Source organism: Lactuca saligna, chromosome 5, assembly GCF_052625555.1.
Source record: "Lactuca saligna cultivar CGN05327 chromosome 5, ASM5262555v1, whole genome shotgun sequence".
In the NCBI taxonomy this organism is placed as follows: Eukaryota; Viridiplantae; Streptophyta; class Magnoliopsida; order Asterales; family Asteraceae; genus Lactuca; species Lactuca saligna.
The window spans coordinates 231,600,375-231,608,365 of record NC_136421.1 but is presented as its reverse complement, the minus strand read 5'-3'; the positions used below and the strand labels follow the sequence as shown (position 1 = coordinate 231,608,365).

Below are 7,991 nucleotides of genomic sequence, written 5' to 3'. Positions count from 1 at the left end.
GTAACTCACGCTTTTTCACTCATTTTCATTCTTACAAAATACGACTTAATAAACATCCTGACAACATTGTGACATAATGAGAATAATAATAAAAAGTCTACAGTAACATTATAGATGATTTAATTAGTGAGAATGTGTGGTAATGATAATAGTTATATAAGATTGAACGTATTCATATTATCAAAAAACATATTTTCTTTGTCATTCTCACAGAATAACACTATCCACACGTCTATACAATAGATGTTAATCCACATTTGAACGTAGCTCAATATGAATTAAATATTTTCTATCAAATCATCTAATACATAAAACATATTATAGCTAAATTTCTCGATTACAACAAACCTCTCTCAAGTATGACTAATGACACATGCTATTCATTTATTAAAGACAAAATTTCATGATTGATTACTGTGATTCTTAATAGTTCCACTCAACTATCCAACCATGTCTACTTTGACCCATACTAAACTCATTTCAACCCAAAACCCAACTCATGAGTCAACACATTTATTTTGCCACCTCTAACGTTATTGATTGAAAACACAACATGTGAACCATAGATGAAATGACTAACACCAAATTACTGCTCCTCCCTTCAATTCCTAAGTAAAGTTTACTCAGTGGTTACTTTGAATTGAAACCAAAGCTTAGTTATGTTTAGGAGATATAATAAGGGTATAATATCATTTAGAGTCCAAATAGCGTGAAAGGTGGTGTGTGGAGTATAAAACTGCAAAGATGCATGTGATTTGTAAGTGGTTGCTTTTTGCCGACTTTAATCAGCCCGTACATAACCATTTTACAACACACATTCAGCCGTATATTTCGCAATCCATATTTTTAAGCAAGACATTTGCGTTTACCAGATTAATTACACATGTCATGTCTACATAACCATTTCTAAACTTTACTATGGGTCATAAAATTGATTTGGACTCGCCAATTATATTTTTATCTAGACAGTAAATTTATGAATATAATTACAAAAATTTATATTATTTGAAATAATAATATATTCTTTTAACAAATAAAACAATTTAAATTATTATAATATGTTATTGACGGCATTAGACCCGTTTAATGGATTTTACTTTAGACAATTCTTTTTTCATATAAATGGACTGAAATCGACATCTCTAAATAAGAGACTAAGTTGAAAATATTTTATTAACATTGTCATGACCAAGGACACCGATATACATGATATACAAGTTAAACCGATAGACTTGTAGGATAGAGAGCCATCGGTTAAACCTATATAACGTATGCAAGTGTGTCTCCATTGTAGTTTTTTTGGTGTAAAAATAATAAAAAATCATAAAAAAATAATACAATAATAATGCATAACATCATATGCAAGAAAGCATACAAGAATCCGAGCGTAAGTCATTTTGTATTATCATCTTAGGATATCCACAATGCATTGAACTCTATCGAGTATCATATTATTATTTACTATTCCATAAAACTCTATTCATTTTATCCCACAATGCATTAAACTCTACAAGTTCAATGAAACATATTAAAAAATATTTATTTAAAGATTTAAATACTTTCATTTTTCCCATTGAAGAGTTCAATGACCATTGAACTCCAAATTCATTGAATGCTAATGTGACATTTCACAATGATGGAATTGTATCTATTGAATGACAAGTAAGCATGACATCTCATTCAACTATTCTATTAAACTCCCCATTGTAGATGCTCTTATAGTTCTATATAGTCGTAATTATTGGTTTTATAATTTATCACATTCTTAGGAGGAGGGAGTCATTCCCTTCCAACCCATTCAACTCACTACCATATCAGTTTTTCTCTTTTATTTTTTTTATCTTTCTCAACCCACAACACATGAAAATCCTATATTTTTCAACCCATTCAATTAAAAAAAAATACAAAACAATTAAGGTAAAATCTTAATTAGAAATAAAGTTACCGCTGATATCACTCCCTCTTCAGCAGGTTGTTTAACTGGTTTCACCAACCCAGTTCATCCTTTCTCTCTACTTTCTTTCTCTCATTTTCTTTTGTACCTTATGTGTTAAGACTTGTATCTTAATTGTTTTGTATATGAGTGAGTTGACTAAGTTGAAAAAGATAGAATTTCCCTCCTCCCTTAAAATGGAAGTATTTGTACACAATGTTGGGCATTGTACTTTATTACAAAGTTACGAATCAGTAATTCAGTTGGATTCTTTAAGTGGTACCAATAGCATTGTGTAGAAAATTATAGAAACTAATAAAATAAAACCTACATAGCTTCACTATAAAGCACATATATATATGTGAGTGTTGAGTTTATTGTATATATAAATACAAGCACACACATGAAGATGAGAGTACGGACACATTACTGAGAACTAATTGTTGGTTACATATGATATCTTGTCAGTCTACTAGAATGATGAGAGCCTTCTTTCATTTTCAAAGTCTTTTTGCAGATTCTTAAACCAACACAAAGAAACAGAAACTTTGTCTTTTTGTAGGAATTAAATATGGTAAAAAAAATGTTTGGCAGTAATTATGATCCTCACATATATTTTACTAAAAGTGAAGTTATTCATGCAGGTTCATTTGGTGACATTGGTTTTGGTCTTGCTAACATGCATGCTTTCATTTATCTCGTGTGCCACCGGTGTCACAAAAGTCAGTCTTGCATCCACCACCATTTTTAACGTGATGGCATATGGCGCTAAAGGAAACGGGAAAACCGACGACTCACCGGTACTCTAATTCGCTCTATATAGTTATGGATTTTATGTTTACCTTGTACTGTTTGACGTGCATTGGACTAGGATTGATGTTAAGACACAAAAATTGCAAGTTTTTGTCCCACTTGGGAGAGAGACTCACTCCCGATTTCTCGCATGAGCAAAAGACATAAATACATTTCTCATATACAGGCTTTTATGAACGCATGGAAAGCGGCATGTCAATCGCAACCAAATAAAAGGAGTATATTGGTGATACCAGCAGGGAGGACTTTTTTTTTGAAGCCTATGGATTTCAATGATCATGCAAGCCCTCCAGTATCTATGTCCAGGTAAGCATATAACTATAAATAAATTTGGTCAAAGTCAAACAACATGCATTTCTGCTAAAAAAACGTAACATAGTAACTCCCAAAAGAAATCATAGTAATTCCCAAAAGAAATCATGTAACTGTATCTAAAAATAAAAAGGCACATCAAGCATTAGAGTCCTCGATGTGGACACCGAAAAACGCTGGTATAACGCCGGAAGCACCACTCCCAACGCCCGTTAAAGTATAGGGGCATTACCCGGCAGTGGAGAGACACTTTAAGTGGGGTGTATGGTTCCACTTAGAGGTAGGTCCCCCCACATTTAATACTATAAAACCCTTTAAAAAAATCTGATTTTTATTAAAAAAAACCCCTTTCTAGAACCCATTTTTACATCAAATACCCTTATTGATATTTTTTTTCTAAAAATAACCCAATATTTTGTAAAAATTTCACAGTTTTATATTTGTATGTATTATTTTTTTTATCAATAACGGACCCAGTTAGATTTTGTTCTGGATCCGCCAATGGTTACTCAGGCTTCGTAATGGCAACGCCCTTTCTTCCTTCCTCTGTTTCTTCTTTCTTGCTTCTTCTTTGGCATCACAATGCAGTTGAAGGCTTGGAAAATCAACCTCAAAAAATCTTTAACGCAGTTGATGGAAAGAAAAAGAGAGAAGATGATGATATGGTCGTGGGTATGGGTGTAGTCTTATAATCGCATGATCTTTAAAACTGTCAGATGCAGGTTTCAGGGAAAATTGTTGCTCCAACCAAAAAAACCGATTGGTCTGGCCATCATATTGACAAATGGCTATCTTTTTATATGGTGAATGGACTTACAGTCAGTGGAAACGGACAGATAGACGGAAATGGACAGATTTCAGGGTAATTTCAGGGTACAACTTTTATCTCATTGAAGATATAAATTCTTACATATTTTTCCATGTAATTTCAGGGTACAACTTGCCGTGCACCAGTGGTACGTAACCATTATCCAGGGTACAACTTGTCATGCACAAGAGTACGAGTAGCAAGTAATCAACTAACCATCATTTGTTTATAAATTTTAGGCATTACGATTTAAAAGATGCAACAGTTTGCGACTCAATGGGTTAACGCATGTAAATAGTCCACGAGTTCATCTCTTAATGACGAAATGCAATGGTGTTATTTTTTCTAATTTAAAAATCATCGCCCCTGAAACAAGCCCCAACACTGATGGCATCAATATCGCGAGTTCCACCAATGTCATCATACGTGACTCCGTTATCGGAACAGGTTTTTTTTACCATTTTACAAATTTTTTCCAAATTTGCCTCGGCTCTTTTTCAAATATATTAAGGTTGCGTTTAGTAACGGAAAAACAGTTTTCATTTATTGTTTTTTGTTTTTCCTTTTAAGTTTTCATTTTTCGTTTTCAGTTTTCACTTTTAATTGGAAAATTTAGAAAACGCATTTAGTTAAAACTTATTCATTTTTCATTTTTAGTTTTAGAAAATTAGAAAAACATGTTTAGATGTGTATATTTCTATCGGTTTTCATTATTAGAAAACGGTAGTAATGGTACGGTGGGGGTGGTGGCAGCGGCGAGGGGCAGTGGTGCTGTCAATGATGGCGACAGTGGTTGTGGTGGCGACGGTGGTGGTGGCGGCGGCAATGGTGATGTTGGTGATGGGTAGTGGTGGTGGTGATGGTGATGGTAGGTCGGTGATTATGATACTGGTGTTGGGTGTGTGTGTGTGTGTGGATATACGTATGTGTTTATGGGGGTGGGGTGGGTGTGGGTGTGTGTTTGTGTGTGTGCATGTGTTTGTGGGGGTGGTCGTGGGAGTGGGTGGGTAGGGTGTGGTGGATTGGAGATGTTAAAGTATGGGTAGGTAGATGTGTCAGTAAGTGTATGTTTATATCTTAGAAACATTTTTGAATTAGAAAAATATGGAAAACAATAATTATTAATTTTTCAAAATTTTCAAACTTCTTTTTAATTTTAGAAAACGGAAAATTTTTATTTTCCGTGAAAATCTTTAAAAAAATAGAATAACTAAACGAGTTTTCAAAATTCTCCTTTTACTTGGAATTTTTTTTCCGGAAAACGATCTATTTTTCCACAACTAAACGCACCCTAAGGTTGCATTTAATTGCGGAAAAATGGCCCGTTTTCTGGAAAAATTATTCTAAGAAAAATGAGAATTTTGAAAACGCATTTAGGTCGTCTATTTTTCTATATTTTTCACGAAAAATGAAAATTTTCCGTTTTCTAAATTTACAAAGAAGTTGAAAATTTTTGGAAAACTGATAATCATTGTTTTCCATATTTTTGGAAAACATGTATCTACTCTCACCCACATCCATTTCTACCTACCACCACCTTAATACCCCTAACCCACCACACCGTACCTATCAACACACACCCACAAACACATACACACACATAAACACATACACCCATCTCCATCCCACCCTACCCCTACAAACACCCCACACACATACATACATTCACCCATCCCATCCTCACTCCCACCCTCACAAACATACACACAAACACACACATAAACCCACACTTATCCCCTAACCCCACAAACACACACACACACACATACACACACAAACCCACCCCCACCCTCACCCCCACAAACACCCACCCACCCCACCCCCACCCCCAACTCCACAAACATACACACAAACCCAAACCTACCTCCACCCCCACAAACAAACACACACACAAACCTACCCCTACCCCCACAAACACACACAAACCCATACCTATCCCCTCACCACCATAAACACACATACACACATACACAAACCCACCCTCACCTCACCCCCACAATCACACACTCACCCCCACCCTCACCCCTACAAGCACACACCCACCCCACCCCCACCCCCACCCCGCCAGATACAAACACATATACACACACTCACACCCACAAACACACACAGACACACCCACACACCCAACACCACTACCATAATCACTGACCTAACATCACCATCACAACCACCACCATCACCACCGCCCGTCATTACCACCACTGCCGTCGACCCGCTACCCCCGCTGACCCCACCTCCATCCTATCACTGCTACCGTTTTTAAAAATGAAAACCGATAGAAAAATACATATCTAAATACGTTTTCTAATTTTCTAAAACTGAAAATGAAAAATGAATAAGTTTTAACTAAACGCTTTTTCTAAATACCTTACCCTCTTATAGTTCATTTGGTATTCATGTATGAATAAGTAGTTCAAATTTTCAAAATACTTTTTCTTTTATTAACAAACTACTTATTCATATATGAATAACCATTGAACTGTAACAAAATTTTGATAAATATTTTACTCATATATGAATATAATTTAACAAAGGATAATGTAAAAAAATATTTTAGCTAAGAAAACTTTATTACATGTTATATTCACATATGAATCATACTTAAATTGTAAAAATCATTAATCATAAGTGAATAACGAATGTACTATAATAAAAATTTGATGTATTTTTATTTACTAATGAATAATGAGAGTTGAAACTATAAAAAATTATTCTATCTTAAAACTATATCAATATGGATGTATATATATATATACATATATATATATATACACATATATATATATATATATATATATATATATATATATATATGTATGTGTGTGTGTGTGTGTGGCTAAGATTAATCCTTCCATTCTCAACATTTTTTTCTCAATTGAACCCACTTCTTCCTCTCTCTCTCTCTCTCTCTCTCTATATATATATATATATATATATATATATATATATATATATATATATATACACACACACACAACCTTTTTTGTAGCATTAGATCATTGGGACATGGGGGAGTTGATGTGGTGGAAAATGTAGATGTGCGAAACTGTACCATGAGAAAAACCCGAGCCGGAGTAAGGATCAAATCTTATCAGGTAAGGATTTTATTTTTTTTAGAAAAAAAAATCCTTAGGCTTAATATAGGGACACTTTTTGTAGTTTAATTTAAACTAAAATAACTTTTTTTTAATAGGTAGGAAGTGGTTATGCAAAGCATATCTCATTTTTAGGCATTAAGTTTGATGCAGTTTGGAATCCTATCATGATTGACCAATACTATTGTCCTACTCAGAAGGATTGCCTAAGCTCAGTAAGTATCAATGTCAATCATAAATAGTAACTTAGATATCGAATGAAAGTTGTTTCCATTTCCAACCCTCAATCTAAATCATTAACACATTTCTTTATGTGAAAAAGACATCAGTTGTGAAGTTGAGTGACATCACATTCAGAGGAATCGCAGGGACATCGAATATGGACAATGTAATAAACATAAGTTGCAGTAAAAGTGTTTCATGCACAAATATTGTGGTGGATAATGTGTATATCAAGTCAGCAATTCCGGGAAGAAAGGTTTATGGGACTTGTATTAACGCCTATGGAAGAGCTAGCCATGCTAAACCTTTATTTAGCTGCCTAATACCCTAGACTAACATTTATTTATAATTTCAATACCTTTAATAATTGTTGCATGACAAGTTATGTCATTTGTATGGTTACTTTAATTGTTTGTATTGTAATGAGTACCTTAAATTTTATAGGACTTTAAACGACCAAATACTACGTAACGATTATCCACAATATTTTCATATACAAAATTCCTTTTGAGTCTGCAAGAAACAGGAAAATTTTAAGAATGAATTGATGATTAATCAAATTGATATCAATAAGGAAGAGGTCTCATAATGATACAAACCGAAGAAACAAAGCTAGTTCGGGAAATGGAAAGTATATGTACTCAATGATCTTCATCGTAACCTCTAACTTAATATATGACCTAAAACACACCAAAGTCCTTACTTAATTACTTATGCAGTCTCAAGGTTGATGAACAACATACTATAGTAACAAAAGGATTGGTGTATGACTTTACCTATTTTTTTTCTACAAGTACAACACTTG

General features: G+C 33.9%; 1 pseudogene; it reads left to right on the top strand.

Annotated features, from left to right (window-relative positions):
* Positions 1 to 2,582: 2,582 nt before the first annotated feature.
* On the top strand, positions 2,583 to 7,517 carry LOC145046361 (putative polygalacturonase At3g15720; annotated as a pseudogene).
* Positions 7,518 to 7,991: the final 474 nt, after the last annotated feature.